Genomic DNA, 18,411 nt, shown 5'->3' on the forward strand with positions numbered 1-18,411 from the left:
TTGATTTTGTGCAAAGATAAGTAGGGGACATAAACCTGCAATAAATGGGAGTGGGAGACCATTGTAGATCCAGTAGAGATCCTGTTAAGATTCCTGTAGGATAGGACCCTTAGAAACAAAACAAGGGCTTGGAAAAAGCAGAACAGACTTGGCAAGGCAAGCAGACTTGATTGTCAGGCTTTGTCTGCAAAGAAGTGCTGATGTTTGATGAAGAAATGTCTACTGAGACTTTTCTTTTTCCTGCTGCAGTACTGAAACTGATGTGTCATAATTTCACTCTATAAAGGTGGCTTAGAAAAGAGGAGTGAAGGAAAAATAATCTCCTGAAATAACTGCTCCAGACAAAAGTGACTTGTAAGAGCTATCATGTGCATGCTTTTCAGTTCCAGTATCCAAACTGGTGATGTAAGAATGTGATTTCTAGAAAAGATGCATTGGGTTGATGTTTATACCGTACCTGGCACTGGTTGGACTCACATGCATTCCTACTATTACCAGAACTAATTATGGTAAGAAGAAAACTTACCTACTGATTTCTTAGGTGTAGAAACAGAAATGAGATGAAGGGTGCTCTTTCAAAAAGCACTTTATTTTCTTATTCCTAAAATGGATTAATTATCTGAAATAAAAAATCGTATCTCCATTGGGTTACTTAGACATGAAGTGTTTTCAGTTTAAAAGAGAGCTAATTAAGTGTTTTTTATAGCATAAGATGAATGTTATTTATTTACTGAGATCATTCAGGCATCAACAAATACTGTTAATAGTACAGAGTTTGATGTGACTTCTTTAAAGAAAGAAGAACCATCTTTAAAGAAATTAAATACGACCCAACTACAGGCACAGCTGCAGCCTAAGTGCACATAGAATCTAGCTTGAAATAAGCTGCCTTTATTTTTTTTTCATTGTGCTTTAACTTCAACCTATCATTTTATTTTTAAAGATTATCTAGTAGATTTCTTTTCCTTTAAATAAGTGTGTGGGGTAGCTGCTGCAAGCCAGGTAATTTTAACATGTCCAAGCAAAAACAGTAATGCAGGATGTATGCACTAGTTTGTATTATTCCTTTAAATTAGCACTTTGTTTAGAACTTCATACAGGCAGCAAATTGGTGATATTTAAGTGATCAAAAACCTTCAGGTTTCTAGTCTCTTCTAAACTGGATTTTATTCAAGTTAATCTGAGATGAAATGCATTATTGCCTTTACATGGAGTCATCCAGTCCCTCACATTTCATAAATCTGATGGCAAAAAAATTAATCCAGTAGTTGCAGCTATAGTGAAGTTGTTTATATTTTCTCCCATTGACTTAAACAATGCTAGTTTCCTCATCCTGACTCTTGTGAACTTAAGGAGAAATAACAGTGTTTTAATTTATGTTATAAAATTCGAACATACATTTTAAGCCATAATATTGGAATGCTTCGGATTAGAAATTAGTGAGTGGCCCTGAAGATCGGATGCTTAAGTAAACTACCTTTTTTCTATAGAATAGAGGCAGATACTGATAATTTGAGATGAACTCTGCAGAATGTCAGTAGAGGTCTTTTAGGTGTAGAAAGAACTTCAACCATTCTTTCAATGTATTTATTCCCCAGATAGACGAGTTCAATCCTTATAAGCGATGTAAACTTACCGTTCTGTAGTAAGGTTTCTTTGGAAACTTTGTGCTTTGTTTTATTTTTATATTGCTGGCGTTTTGAATTGCCAATGCACTTGTGGTTTTTAGAATATATCTTTATTAGGAAACACAACTTTGGAACAAAAGCAGGTATTGATTTGTTTCTCTTTGCTGTTTAATGTGGGCTAAATAACAAGATGCTGGTGTTCTTTTTCTGACATATATTTAGGTGGTCCTGTATTTTCCCGTTCTTCCTATTAAATAATTGGTACTGCAAAAAATTCTTTCCTGGCAGTCTGCACCTTGGCTAATTGGTGCTGAGGATGTCACTAGTCAGGTCTGAGGACCTCCTGCTGCTGGTTTCCCAAGTTACAAATCTGAATTAGCTGCTGACAGCCAGCCAAATAACTTCAGCAAATACTTAGGACAATGGGCACTGAAAGGCACCAAGTCTGTGAAGTAAGTCAGTGGTTTATAGACACTGAAGCATTCCTGAGGATCTCTTAAGCTGAGCCACATGGTGCTCAGCTAGGAAGTTGATTGATGGTTTTACAAAGAAAAAAAATGTTATGAAAGAATGCTTTTCTTACAGATTATCCTGCATTAATATATATCTGATGTGCCTGGCAATGTTTCAGCAATTGGATGTTTGCCAGGCCTTGACACTTCTGCAAGACACAATGGAGTTTGTCTAGCAGCACAGAGCTTTTTGTTTTATGATTCTGTTTTTAATGAGGCAGACACTTTCATAAGAATTATCATCTTCTAAATCAGTAACACTTGTACATTTCAATCTGTACATGTTAAATTGTTTACCTGAGCTAAAGTGGAGTCCCTTTTTGCAAATTTTTGCTTCTTATCCAGAATTTCTGTCTTACTATACAATTCTGTTTCAGTGATTGGATTAAACAAAAAAGATAGCAGAAGCTTTCATGTGAACTTGAAGAAGAATTACAGACTGCATACAAAATGTACTAGCAAGGTTCACTGTTCATATACCCCAAAAATAAACTCAGAGGTGTTTAAATGCCTTTGTAAAGACCAGTGCTCAAGGATATTATTGGAGCTGGGAGGCTGAATGGATTTGTAGACCTGTCTGTAGTAATTTCAGAGTACTAGAGAAAAGTTTGGTATTAAATGTCTTTATTATACTTATTTACAAGTGAATTTGTTTTGTGCAATTTGTGCTGTTAATTTTTTGTATTTTGTGTGCTGTTTTATAGAGGGGAAAAAGGCATTAATGTGCAGTGGGGAGAATTATTAAATCCTTCCTCTCAATCTGGGAAAGCTGCAAAACTTAATAATTCTGAAACTGCAGCACAGAAATTGCTTAGGCTATGGCTCTTTATGTTAAATTTATAATTAAGGCCTGGAACAAATAAATTATTTTACTTTGAAATTTGACTTACATCCAGCCTCCCTAACGTCACTAGTGAATAATTTTTTATAGCCAAAATGTCTTCTTATGATTCAAAATGATTGAAAAGATATGTGTGCTTTCCTTTATGAGAGAAGCTTTAACAAACCATCATTGAGGCTGAATTATTTCTCATTACTAGCAGAGAGTGGTTCATTTAAATTGCATTTAAGGTCATTGACAGGGCAGGTTGAAGGGGAGGAAAGAGGAGATATGCATTGTGGTTAAATGTGTTGGAACAGACCTGCAAAATAAAATAGAGACTGTCAATCTCAATATTTGTTTTGTCATGCATAGAAACATACACAGAGAGAATATGCAGAAAAACTATTGTTCCAGTGGCTTGCGTTCAAGCATATGGTTTGATGAATTGCATGGAGACCTGGTGATAAAGAATATTAACAACTTGGTAATAGCAAGTTCTAAACAAAGATGGCAAATCATGTAACTGCTCCATGCTATTGATTATTGTCACATATTGTTCTTTAGGTTTAAGTAGAAGTAAACTAAAGTACTTACACAAGTAATTGTAATTAAAAGTTGCAAATTCTCATGAATCTGTACTTTATTTGTGCAATGCTTGGGATATTTTTTTGAAGGCCAGCTTTTTTGTGATGTGGTACAGCCTGCTTCCTTAAAGTTTGGTATGCTGTGATGCTGATAGACTTCTCCACCAGTATGAACCCCACTTTTTTACTTGTGTGCTATTCCAGGCTGGTGGCTATACCCAAATAAACTGACAGGCAGAGTCCTGCCCACTTTCCCTTGAAGTGGGACATATGTTTAGGGAATGCTTCTCTGGCTGGTTACTGTTCGTTAAACTTGTGGGAACTTACTGGTGTTGAGAATTTTATTTTTTGGTCACATTTCAAAGAAATTGATCAATGGATTCAGAAGTTACTGGAACAGAATGATACATGCACAATGTGATCATGGAAGCCTTGTTTTCTTAGGTATCCTAAGATTAAAGATGTATTAAAGGTGTAAAGATGTGATTAAAGATGTATTTCTTAAATACAGGTTTAAGGAATCTGAATCCAATTTGGAGACTTGCGTAGGCGGGATTCAGTTACAGTATTGGGATCTACTAACTGAATTAATAGTAAAAGCAAAAGAGAAGTTGTTTTAAAAAGTAGAAGCTGAATGTTGTCCATTCTTCTGGATTCCTAAAATCCGACCTAATTGATTTAAACTATTACTTCATAAGTAAGTGTGGCATCAAAACTCTTGTTTGAATTATGACTCTAAACCTAAACAAATGAGGGAAAACTTCATAGTAATCCCAAAACGATTGGATATTTTGTTCAGCTGGAAGAAAGGAATGCATTTCTTTTGAAAATTTTCTTTTAAGAGGTTTTGGTTTATTTTTCTGTGCCAATCTGTAGTTAAGGCTTGGTGGTGTTATTGAATACACAATGTTTTACTCATTTCTCTAATTTGTGTTTGTGTTCAATATGTGTTCACACTCATTCTAAAAAGGCTTCTTTCCCATGGCTGAGTATCTGAGCTGAGATACTACATGTGTGTCTAGAACTTCTCTGTAGGTTTCAGGGAAATGCTTTTAAGGTTTATGCTTATATATTTCACTGCATTCTGTGATCTGTATTTAGTAGTTATGGCATCCTTTTCATTTTTCTTTCAGGCAAGAGGTTTAAATAGGTAATTGCTCTCATTATTTTACTAGAGGATGGAGACAGGAGAGAGGAAATATTAGAAAGAATCTTTCTGAAAATATGGTAAACTCACAAAGCCACTTTATTCCCATCTCTATTAACCAACTGTTTCTGTTCATAGAAAAAAGAAGTAAAGGTATATAACATGATCTAAGTTTCAGCCAAATTGTTGTTAGTGTTGCATAGGGCCAAAAAAAGTCTTACACAACAAATAAGGAATTACTATAAACTCTTTATTAGATTATTTGGAAATTACAGCACATGGCCCAGAGCTAAAGTTCATGTTCTTAAAAAGAAATTATTGGCAATTAAGATGTGCTGTTTAGGAAATGATATTTCTCTCTTTTCTGGAACAGACTAGAACCAGACGTTTCATTAGGTTTCTTCTTGTTTCTAGCATTGCTAAAGTTTGTTGCATATGTAGAAGGGACAAATGGTGTATGAACATACATACAACAAGTTTCTTCTGCAGCAGGGCAGAGTATTTTATAGTACACATTTAATTTATTTTAGTCATACTTTGGGTTGGATATTTGATGACTTTGTAGGGCATTGTCTGTGCTTTATTTCTTTATCCATCTTAGTGACACACATTTTGCACTTTTAGTAAAACTGCTCTGCAAAATATCACATCTATCATTATCAGACAACACAAACATATGCAAAAAAGTGCACCTTTATCTGTTGGATCGTATTTCTTTCAGAAAAATGAGAAACATTTTAGAATAGCATTTCTGTTTGATCTGTGATTCCTCTAAAAAGTTTGGGCTGGAATTCATTTTCAGGGCTCATAGGGTTCTGAAAGAAAATGATTCATTAAGTTCCTCTAAAAATCATGTATATGTGGATTTCCAAAGGTTGATTGCAATTCTACTATTACATGGATTAGTCATCAGTATGCTGTTGTACTATTACTTAAAATGTGGAAAGGCTGAATATTTTAAATTCTGATACAACTTCTTACACATGCCCAAGCTAACTGACAGAACTGATGCTGCCTAGAAGAATTTTTCTCTGAAATAATTTTCCCCTGCCCCTTGAAACTTCTGGTTTGCAGTGGCCATTGGCAAGAGCACTATCCCAGACAAACCTCAGCACTTGCCCTGCAACTGCTGGGATGTTCTGCATGTTCCTGGGACATGTCCTCTAGCTGTGTGTGAGCATCTCAGCCAGGCTTTGGAACCTGGCCTTTCCTCCTGGCTCCACTCCTTTTTAAATCAAATACACATTCTCTTGATAGTCACCTGTAAACTTGTGATTCCACATGCCCCTGGCAGGCTGGATGAGTTTCCTAAAATTGAATTAAATGATGGAAAGTACTCCTGATGGAAAACGAAAAGACAACATAAGAACAATTTGCAGCAGCACGATTCCTCAGCTATTAAAATTGCCGTGCAGAGAAGTAGCATTTGAAATGCTATTACCTGTTTTGAAGGGAAATGTGATCTCCTAGTGTTAGGGGTAATTCATTAAAGAAGTCTTTAAGACTTATTAATTTTTAATCAAGGTTTTCGTAATGATGGGTTTCTAACAGTTAATGCAGTTGAGCAGCTGTTGTAAGATTTGCAAAGTTCAGTACCTTTATAATTTTTCTCCTCAAGTTTCATTGCTGGGTTTTGTCTTTCAGAGCTAAATATAGGTGTTAGTAATAAGTCTGAGGAACACATTTCAGAAAATTTTAGATGAAGACAACAGTAAACTTGTGTAACACTTGTAGACTTGTGTTACCAAGTGTTTAAAGAAAAATTATTTAACAAATGGATGTTCTTGGATTATTTCAATAATATTTTAAGGGTTTTTTTTCATAGTGTCATCTGTTTATTAGGTTTTTCTAATAAATGGAAAAATAAACTTTTTCTGAGTGACTAGGCTCTTGTTTGAATTCTACTCTTTAAAAGACTCAGTAATTTCACTCTCAGTATTAATTTGTTGAAGATTCATGGATAGAAGCTCATCTCTCTTTATTTAGATTCAATTCATGTTCCTATGTTGACATGTAATAAGTTCATCAAAAGGTAAATTATCGTTTAGATTTAGACCTTTATGGGCACTTAATCTGCTTGAGAAAAATACATTAATATCCTTCAAAACCCTTGAATTACTTCACTTTGACCTCCCTGTGGACATCTCCAACAGATTTTAATTGCATTCTGCTGATAATATATTTTGGTGGTCTATCATTGAACATTTAAAATAAATTTAGATTAAGGTTGCTAAATACCAAAAAAGACTTTGAGTACTCTGTGAGAATTTGGTGGATATAATTTAAGAGCTTCATGATTTAGAACTGGGGAAGGTATATTGCCAGTGCAATGCAAAAATTCTCTTTTTTGGTCAAACTGACCCATTTAGAGTTACAGAGACAATTCCATTCCTGTGAGAAAATATTTTAAGTAGCACTAAACATTAAAAGAGGGGTTTGAGAGAAATCAGGGGAATACAATATTATTTCTATCTGTAGACTTTCTAATTTGTAGTGCATATTTTCCTGGCAATTATTTTTCTCATTAAAAAAGAAAACAGAAAAGGATAGACCTACCTTAGTTTTGCTACTTAATGACTCACTAAGAAACTGTTTTAGCTTATAACCAGGTGCAGCAAGCTTGCCTTACCTGTAAATACAGACTGTAACGAGTGACTGGTGTTATCTATGCTGTCAGGAGAAGGTAACTTTAGATAAGGATTATTATTCTTAGAAATGGTATTTACACCTCTGTGTTGCTGGCTTATGGAATTGGAATCCCCTAAGTGCATTCTGTGTTTAGCTGACCACCTTGCCCTTGAACATGCTGACTCTTTTCCCTCCTTTCTTGTCTTCTGTGATACATCAGTTTGACAGATTCTTGAGCTATTTTCACACTTTATACAAAGAATAGTTGTAATCAAAATCAGTCTTTTCCCTAGGAATCGGTACTTCCATTTAAAATGGCTGTGATATATTGACAAACTAATGAAAAACAAAGCAAAACGAGCCTCTCTTTATTAAAATATTTCTGTACTGCCATTCGAGGTTTACAGTATTATATCTTAGCTCATAACTTACTGTGGAATAAAGCATTTAACACTTTTATATTTCTCTCTTATTGTCGTATTTTATTCTGAATTCTAGGGTTTTTTTGTGATTGGTACATGAGACGTTTTAAAAGATGTCTCCCCTAGTCCTCGTATATGTCGCAGAACAGATACTATTCACTTTTGTTAGCTTTTCAGTCAGACATAAGCGATCTCCTTTCTTTGATTACATTTTTGAAATTTCAACATTTTACTGTAACCCAAATTATTTTCAACTAATTTTCAGCTAATTTTTAAAATATCATCTGTAAATACCCAAAATGTGTTTTCTTTCTAGTATTGCTGTTCATCTATATAAAAAAGTAAAGCTCAAAAACATGGAATGAAGTAGGACTATAGGATTCAGCTTTTGAATATGCAAGAAATTTGAGTAGAAAAATGCTCTGTGGAGGATGAAGTTTCAGTCAAATACTTCCAATACACCCTGGCAGCTTGTGTGCAAGCTCCTGTTGTCAAATTTTTAAGTCATTCTCTTTCTCTAGAAGTTTGTATGATGATAAACTCAGATTCAGAGAGTTATTTAGCTTGGCCACAAACATTTGTAATGATTCAAACTTGGTATGCCATGCTACTTCCCAGGAATTAATCAGTTTCCATGAAAACATGTTGTTTAAATTAATCCAAACTCATTAGCACTACAGAGATGGATACTCAGTAAAAAGCCTCCATTAATTAGCGCTGCATCCTGTAATATGCCTACAGCTCGTGACCATTTCCTTGAATTTGTGCAGTGTGTGACCCTTTGCATCTGATATTCATCTACAGCAGAATGATAGCCCATGTTTTGGGTTTAAAACAGAGAGCGTATGTTATAATGAGTGGCATGTTACTCTCTTTTTCCCAATGAATTCCAAAGTCATAAACAAGATTTCTCATATACCTCATTTTGAATTCAGAGCTCAGTGCAGGTTTTTCATTTGTTTTGACAATAGGCATAGCAATAATAAATTTTGTTTCTTCCGTTTTTAAGTTTATGGAAATTTTGCTCTTTGTCTTTTCAGTAGCTAAAGAGTATTTGTGCAGGGTGCTGGACTGACCCTTCTGGTGGAGGGTTGAATATTCTCTGCTTGCTTGGAACACCAGGACAACATGAGCATATCAATATTTCACAAAGTGTATTTGTGACGCATAGAATGGAGAACGATAATTCCATGCTTCAGGAACCTGCATTTCTATATGCTGTGTACGGGGGTGCAGAACAATTCTAAACTCGTGCCTTGTCTGTGTTTTCTGAAATTGCTTTTCTTTGTGGTTAAGTCTCTTTGCAAATCTGTTCCTTATAGTCACCAGGTCCTTTAAGCTTTATATTCTTGATGCATGTACCATTGCCTATCATTGAACTTGCTCCTTGAATAATGTTCTTGGTTCAGCAAAGAACTAATTAGCATTGGCCAATTACGTCCCTGATCATTAATACACATAAGACTTTTGTTCTGGTCCCTCAGGCAGTAGATGTCCACTGTCTCTGAAAACCAACTGAATTCTTGTAGGATGTCTGTATATGGAATGGCACTTTTAGTTTTATCTCTTTTCAGCTGGCAAGTATAATGATTAAGTGGATTTTTTTTTTCATTCTTTCATTTGTGCAAGAGCTAATCTTCAAAACAGGCCATTGTGTACATAACACACATGCCTGGAAATAGGAGGGTCACAGGCAGGTGACCAATAGAAAAAGCACAGTCCTCTCTCTTAAAGAACAACTTCCTCAGCCTGAAAAATAGGACCAACTCATGAAATTCAACTGTGTGCTTTCCTCTCCATTTTAAAAAATCCTTTACTCCCCTTTCTCTTCAAACTGGCTAGAAACCCCAATTTATCATCATGATGTATGGTATCATTAATCCTCCTTGAAAGCAAGATGCATAATGCTGCAGTGTTGGCACTGAGCAAACTTCTGCGGCCTGACTGTCTTCACACCCCTTTGAGCCTCTCTTGTTCTAGCAGAATGGAACTGGACTCATAATAAGTTTAGCTATCATGCTGTTTGCAGCAGCAAGTGACCTATTATCCTGTTCCCTTTGCTTCCCCTCCCTCCTCTCCCCTTTGCTAATGCACTGCAGCTACAAAACGAGCGAGACAGGGCTGCTGGTTTATGCTCCAGTAGTAAGCTGTTAGGAACAGAGGGCCCTATAGGGGTAGAATGACCTCTTTTGTAAGCAAGGACAAGAGTTTGCTTTGTGGGAGAGAGAAACCTTTTATGCTGTCTTTGGTATTTAATGATTAGTTGGCTCTATCTGCTGCATGCTTTTTATTGGGAACTCTCAAACTTCTTTTTTTTATACCATAGGAAGAAGGAATAATTTAAATGAAACTTCTAGTACTGTTACAAGCTTTCTTATTCCTTTTTTCGAAAAGCTCCTCTTATAAAAATACTTTGCTTATCAATACAGTAGCAGAAGTGAGCAAAATAAACTATGATATAAATTGCAGAACTGCTAATCCCTACAACAGTCACAGGTAATGAACTTTCTTTGTAAATGCCTTGATGGCAAAACATTTTCTGCAAGAGGAGCAGTTCTGAGACTTTTACACAATGGATTTAAATAAATAAATTCAGGGAACCCATATTCTAAATGGTTTCATCAATTTCATTTCTCAGATGCACGACTTTGGAAAAGTAAAATTTTGAATAAATCCATTTGCAGCTTCTGCTTTCTAAATCATAGAAGATGAAATGAAAAGCCTCTGTTAGTCATGTGGCTTTTAGGTTCTTCTGTCAGACTTCACATTTAAATACAAAGCAGATGGTAGAGGATCATTACCTAAAACTTAATTTGGTGTTACTAAGGAGTAGATGGGTAGCTGGGCCAGAATTCTTAGTTTCAGTATGGAGTTCTTGTAAAATCTCCAAAGTAGCCCTAAAAATAGGTGTGAAAGATGATAGTAGAAGTATATGCATATGTTGTGTTTTAGGAGGGGAAAGGGAGATTTTTAATTTGTCCAAAACCACAGTGTTTTGTTATTCTAACTTAAAAGTAATTAAGAAAAGTTCTTGTTCCCAATGCTTGTTATTTTTTACTGTGGTTGAGATCTGATTAGATTTCGTAAATTACATAAAATAACACAAAAATATGATTGCACTTTGAGAGGAAAAACGTATGAAACATAAAGTTTTAAGAATTCATTAGCCCATTTTTATTGAAGGAGAACCAAGCTGTTTCCTGAGCTCTTTTGCATTGTGCTTGATAAGGTACTTCTTTAGCTCTTTTTCATCAAAGGTCATTTGAGCTCTGATTACAACTTAGTATGTGAGTGAAAGAGTATGTTTTACTTTTTGAAAATACAACCTCATCTAACCAAAATCCAAAATAAGTGTTATACTTTTGGAAAAGCAATTGCTGGAAGACTTGAAGGGGCCCAAGGTACAATTAATTTTTCTATTTTGCAGTTTGTGAATAGAGCCCAAACTTTTTTGCATTAGTTTGGAGGATCAGGAATTCATTATAAGTACCTATGTCACATCTGTAGTAAATGATCCATTAAATCAAGTTCCTGTTAAGGCTTCATAGGGTCTGAGAATTTCATACCATTAATATATACTAATGTATAGCATTTTTATATAAATACATGCGAACTTTAATCATTTGTTAGTGAAATCATTTGCTGAAGTATGTTGGCAAAGAGAAAGAAAAAATGTCTTTAATTTCGTTACTAAGTGTAGTAGACAACACAGCCAAACAGAATCTTCCAATGTTCAGTGTTCTACTTTTAAAATAACATGTTATTTCTGCATAGGTGGAATGATCTCAGTCAGTATAACTTGGTCTGTCTGCCACTTCATATTAGTTTCCAAACATTTGTTCTCAAAAATATGTAGACTATAAAAGTTACTGTGTTCATTTCCTAAGCACTCTAATATATGTGTCATCCTGTGGGTAGTGGAAACCACAGCTGCTTTAAAGGCTTGTACTGAACTAAGCACTTGCAAAACACAGCTCTAGTTTTTGTAACTGCAGACTGACATCCAGAAGTAATAGAAATAATCCTGCAGTGAGGGGCATCCAAGTGTGCCGAGAGTGATGGCTGATGTCATTATGAGGCTGTTGTCTCTCATCATTCAAAGAACATAACAATCGGAAGATTCCCAATGAGTGGAAGAAGGGGGAATGTCACTCTGCCCTCCAGGAAGCGCAAGAAGGGAGAACTGGGGAACTACCGGGCAGCTGAACCTCACTCTCTATGGGGAAAACCCTTACAGAAGGGGTAGATGCTACCTCCTGGCACAGGAAGGACAAGAGGGTGCTTGAGAACACGTGGCATAGGTTTACCAATGGGAAACCGTGTGATGGGCCTGAGTGACTTTTCTGATGGGATGTCTGGCTTTGTGCAGGAGAGGAAAGCAGTAGAGTTACGGTGTTTTGGGGTGGATTGGTTTGGGGTCTTTTTGGGGGACAGGATGTTGGTTTTTTATGTTTTGAGGTTTTTTTGTTTAGGGGGTTTGAGGTGGATTTGGGTTTTTTGTTTTCCTTTGAGATTTTCTGTTTTGTTTTGGTGTGGTGTGTTTGGTTTTGTTTACCTTAAATTCATCCATTACGTCAGTGTAGTGTCCCATAATGTTCTTAGAGTGGTGAGACATAGACTGGATTAGTGGATGGTGAGGTGGCTAAAAGAATTTATTGTACTGCTAGTATTTCATGTCTTTAGCAAGGCGAACAGTCATAGTGCATTTTGAGGAATATGGGAGATCATACTCAAATTAGGGAAGTACTTGACTGGCTGGAGGGTACAGCTAATATTGCAAGGGACTTCAGTGGCCCGGAGAAATGGACTGACTGTAACTTCATGAAGTTCAACAAAGGCAGGTAAAATGTCCCGAATCTAGGATGAAATAACACCATGCTGCACTATGGATGTGCAGAGCTCACCGTTTGGGGAGCATCTTTGCAAGCTTTGGAGTTTCTCTGGGAAAGCTGGCGCACATGAGTCAGCAGTGGGACCCCTCTGCATTGCCAGCTGTGCCCCAGCTGCTGTGGGAGAGTGTGGCCACAGGCCCTGGGGAGAGACTGGTGCCTTGGACCTGGCAATTACAAAATGTCACAGAGAGAGCTCTGCCCAATTTTGGGCGCCTCAGGACAAGGCTGCTGACACACTGCAACAATTCAGCAGACGGGCATGGATGGAGCACTGTCACTGTTGAGCCGCTAGCAGAGAAAAAGACCCGAGTTCTCAGTGTGACAAGAAAGAGGAGATTTATTATTTTGATTTCAATGTATATAGACTTTTCAGAGGTCACCCAGATTGGTCAGTCAGAAACCTCCCCCTAGGCCTGATTGGCCAGGCCTGAACTGTCCAAATCTCAAGAGACTGTTGCAAAAACATCCAAACTTTATCTTTTTTTATAAAACACAGGAGGATGTTCTCACGGGAAAGACCTGTGCTAGCCACAGAGCACATAAAGACAAGAAAGGGATTTGTGGAGCTTTTGAAAATAAAGTGAAGAGGAGTTATTATTGCTGTTTCTGATTGCCTAATGGGAAGCTATAGAGAAGACAGACAGACTGTCTTGAAGTCAGACAGGTCCTGCAGAGATAGGATGATAGGTAACAGGACAAGTTGGAACACAGGAAATTGCAATTAGGTGCAAGTAAAAGTATTTTACCCTTAGGGTGGTCAAATATTGGAACAGATTACCCAAAGTGGCTGTGGTATTGCTGTTATTGAAAATATTCAGAACACAACTGCACAAGGACCTGAGCAGTCTCATCTAATTGGACCTGACTGAAGCACGAGATTGGATTAGATGACCTCCAGGGGTCCTTTGCAACCTAAGCTATTCTATGATTCAATGAAAATAAATTTACTCTGTGTGTACAGAATTGTCTTTACCTTTGGGCTTTCCTGGTGACCACATAAAATGGAATTTGTTCAGGCTTTTAGATGAAGTCACTGTGTATAGTGGGTCTTCATGTAATACTAATCAGTGTTTCAGAGCAATTCACACACTGTTAAACAGATATTCTAAACCTCTTGATTATGAGTCTAATAGCAAAAAATTCAGAGAAATATTTTCCTGGTCCTCATTTTGAAGGGTAGTAATGCTGAACAGCCTTTTCTGGCCACTGAACCAGCCATTGCATCCTCCTGTGATATGGAAGTTTGATGAATCCCAGTCCTCCTTTTGCTACATTTTCTGTAGCAAAACCAGGAGTTTTTGGAATCCAATGAGTTCCCCAAGCATTGCAGTAGGTCAACCCATATTCATCATGATCAAATCTTGTTCTCCTTTTTGTGGCAAGCATTAAGAGAACATGAGTGGACAATCATCTTCCATGTCCATAAGACTGTCCAGAAGTGTAAAAAAAGAGATCTTTGAAAAAGAGGAAATACTTTTGAGCATTAATAAAGATCCTCTAGCAATTCAGGCTGTGAGACTGTTTGTATGCAGTGTGTTGCAAGCAGAACTGCAGCACTGCATTTGTCTGTACGATACAGTCCTGAACCGTAAGCTGACCTGCACTTTACAAAATGCAGAAAAAACATTGATCCTTTAGGTCACAGCCTGACAGCTTGCCTCTTTCACCAGCCCTGAACCTAGACCTGTCTTTTTTACCTCAATGTACTTCTTTCATCATCTGCTTGACAGTTATCCTGCATTCTCTAATTGTGACAGTTTGGTGTGAGTTACTTTCTGGGTAACTAGGGTTTGTACAGGATTGCGTCCAGCTCCATTCTCTCTATCCTTCAGAAGCCTGTATATATACAGATGAAATAAGGATAAGGGTTTCTTGGTGAACTGGAAATCAATCCTTACAAACCCTGCTTAGCACCAGTGAGTTGTTCCCAGTTGATTTTCTCTTTCAGGAAGTTCGTGCAATGGGATATGTCAGTGCTGATCCATCTGGTTGAACTGACTGTCTTAAGACAGTCTTAAGACTTGGATGATGGTGAATCAATGCTTGCAGAGTAGTAAGCAGAATTACAGGAGGAAACTGACTCCTCCAAATCTCAGTTTCTGTTTAAACTTGCATTATATCCAGATTGGTACAGTGATATGCTGTGTGCACAGATGTCTTCACAATTTCCTAGTAAGGCACTGATTCAGCAAAGTAATCTAGAGCACATGCACTGCATCAAGTATGTAAATGGTGCCTGTAGAATCCATGCTGAATCAATAACAAATAATTCAAGAGAAAAAAAAGTAGGCTAAGCTCATTCAGAGCAATGAATTTGGTGTTTTCTAAGCCTTTATCTTTGGCCATGATTTTTTGTTTTTAAATAATTCTAAGGTTGTGATTAGCAATGGTCAGACTGACTGTCCTCAAGTCTACAGGAGTTTTAGACAAACATTTAAGTCAGGCCTCCCCTTGGCCGTGGTCTTTTAGATTTCTGTGGGGCATGGGAGAGGTATTTCTGTAGTCTGTACAGCACTGAAGGCTGCCATAAGAATTCACTGTTGGAGAAGGAATCACGAGGAGGTCAGGCAGTTATTGATAAGCATATGTGGGCTACTGAGAAGGTCAGAATCAGGGGCCTCCCACTGAGGCAGCCTGCAGAGAATTGTGCTGTTGGAAAAGCCACTCCTGTTCACATTAAAAAATCTGCCAGGAAAGAGGAGAACAAGAAGGGGAGAATAAAAAAACAGGGGCGTTTGCGGATTGAATTTCATTTGTACCAAGTCAGTTACCAAATACAAGACTTTCACTGGGATTGGTGTCCAATAATGTAACATCTTCAGATATTTTTATAGATGGAAGTAAATTCCTTTTTCTGATGGAGTAGACTTCCCTTCAATTTAAAGGATTGTTGGTATTGCTGAAAACAGTGTTTACAATAGTTATGTGAAGATTAAGCAAAATAAAAATGCTAGAAGTTTTTTTAATTAAAGAAGTGAATTCATTTCAAGTGGTCTCTAAACCAGAAGTACACATATTTTATAAAAGTGATAACTGTAGGATTTCTTATCTTTCTTACTACAGGGATTGTTTACCCCACAAAAATCAAGTTAAAACCCATGTCACATAATGTGGAATGAATATTCTTTATATTGATACATATGAGAAGGAATAGGCTCAGAACTTTCTTCATTTACTTGGAACCTATTATTTTTCCAACGTTTTTCATTCTCAGTAATCTCCAGTTAGAACAGAGCAGAGATCAAGGGCCAGCTGTTAAGGTTTCTCTTTTGTGCTGGATAGTGATGGCAGAGTGAGAAATCAACCATGAGCTGTGACCAAAGGCAGACTTGTGATTACTTGGATATAATGATAATTGGCCTTAATACGGTAACAAATGCTCTGAGTTTGCACATCTGAAGTCTGCAGTTTGAATCAATTTTCTTGTTTACAAGATCAGCTTGCCATTATTAGCACCAAAATTTCCCAGTAACAGAGTGGTAAATGATCAAGTGAGGTACACTGCAAAAGAAAGGGAAAAAATTCTGTACATGATTAGACAATGGATTTAAATAGGTTCATGTATAGGGCTGGAGTTGGGAGGGGAACTGGGTGGAAAATAGGAAGCGTTGACTGACTTTATTAATACTGTTTGAGGGGTCTATTGTTTTCTCCTCTTACCTGGTGTGAGTTTAGACTTCTAAACTGAGGATGCAAAGGACTAGGAAAAACGGCCTAAAATCAGTTGACACAAAACCTCTATCGCACACAGTTATGTACAAAGTTGATTTATCCTGTTTATCCTACTTGTATATATTTATCACTCACAGTAACTTTCAGTGTTTGAAGATCCATTTTGTCAACCTGAAACTGGGACGTGAACTTTTTCCTAAAATACAGGTGTTCTTCCCCGTCCCTGCCCCCCCCTATAATAAGATGACATCCTTGGATCTCTCAGCATGAATTATTCCCATTGCTTGTTGTTCAACACCCTGATCGGAGAGCAGATGAGACAGTTATTCCTGTTGTTGCTGATTTACTATTACAGCTGCTTCCTCTTCTTGTGATTTAATTTGAAGTTTGAGCCCACCAGGGGGCTAATGGTCCGCACCTATGCAGCTTTAAAAGCTCGCTGTTGTTTTCCACTGGAATGTTATTTCCATTCCTAGCCAGTGATTTATTTTTTTTCCTCAGTGTTCATCTGGTAACTGGGAGGCAGTATTCCATTAGCCATTAATGAAAAAAAGAAAAAGGAAATCCAACCCAAACCCGATGCAACTCTTTAGACTGAAAGCTTGCAAATGAGAATTACTCTGTTAAAGTAGAAACATAGTAAATCAATCTTTTTTTCATGTATTGCAGGAAAATGTAGGGCAGGCAGCAAACCCTAGAATATGTTTCATGGTGGGTACTGCCTGTGGTGAGATGAATTCCAAAAACTGTGGAAAGTGCCCTGAAATCCACTATGTGACTGTGTACTGCAGGCAGATTCTGTGCAGGGAGCTCAGTTTGAGTGTGGCTACAAACTTGTCGGTGCAGCTGGTCAACCAAAGAGCACTTGGTACTTCAGGAATGCTTTGCACCAGTCTTCTCTCAAGATTCAAATTATACATCTTCCTCACTTACCTATTCTTGAAGCAAAACTTAAAAAAATATGAGTTTTCTGCTTAACCTTTAATTTTTAAGCATTCTTCATTCTAAGTAATAAATAACCTTGAAAACATTTCTATACAAACAGGATTAACTTTAATGCTCAACATATTTTGCTTTCTGCCTTTATTGTTACAGTGTGAATTTAAGAGTAGCAGTCTTGAATTTACATTTTGTAAAGCATTTAATTTTCGAAGTTTATTACTTTTTATGTGATTAAAGTCTGTGTATGTGTTTATGTTTTCCTCATTTGAGTATATATTTGTAAAACAAACATTTACATTTTATGATACATTCTCTGATGGTCCAAAGAGTGCTTTGATGAATTATGCACCTTCTAGTGTTTGGTTTTTCTTTTACCTGTTCATCATTGGTTTTAGAAGTTTAACTCTTCACTGAGTAAATAGTATCTTATCTTGCTAGGAATCACAGATGTTTTCCTCACAGATGCCCTGTTTTCCATGGCTTATTTCTTGCTTTGCGGTGGTAAGGAAGGGAAAAGGGATAGCATTACAAAAAGGATGAAAGCTGGGCAGCCTGGCAGAAGTGGGTGCATGAAACCTCAGTGCTTTCAACTATTATTAAAGGGTGGTACAATCTTTCCCCTCTTTGACTAGGAGGATATTATTACCAAATACCAGTGTTCAAGGTTGCTATTTACAATATAAATCAAATGCACTACTTTCTAAGGCTCTGACTGATGGAAAATGAAGCATTAACTGCCAGGAAACAGATTTTCCTCTATGATTAGTCAGTCGTGCAGTGGTCACTAACCTTTTCAATGCAACCTTAATATTGCATTGCTAATTGTATAATTTAAAGAATACAAGATTTTAATCGTTACTTCAGGAGGAATGTTAATCACAGTGCTTTAGAGCTGGTTTTGCTCATTGGAAGCTTACCAGTTAATAAGCTAACTACTATAATAGCCATTAGTGCAAACTCTGCTTGGGTGATGTTGCTTGCAGTGTTTAATGAATTAGGCTCAAAAAGTACAAGAGTACTAAACTTGTCTGACTTGCTGTAGAAGCAGCACAGAATTAGTCCTTGGCTGTGAATGTTAATCGCTCCACAGCAATGATAGTTTACAGCATTGTTGTAGCACTCTTGTGCTCATAAAATGAACTTAATAACCCACTGCTACCC

At 36.9% G+C, this 18,411-nt stretch overlaps 1 protein-coding gene across 3 annotated transcripts in view; it reads left to right on the forward strand.

Annotated features, from left to right (window-relative positions):
- The window catches only part of CDKAL1 (CDKAL1 threonylcarbamoyladenosine tRNA methylthiotransferase), a 395,226-nt gene that overhangs the window by 220,116 nt on the left and 156,699 nt on the right, over nt 1-18,411 (forward strand). The window lies entirely within an intron of this gene.

This window comes from Lichenostomus cassidix, chromosome 2, assembly GCF_008360975.1.
Source record: "Lichenostomus cassidix isolate B80296 chromosome 2, HeHo_3.0, whole genome shotgun sequence".
NCBI classification, from domain to species: Eukaryota; Metazoa; Chordata; class Aves; order Passeriformes; family Meliphagidae; genus Lichenostomus; species Lichenostomus cassidix.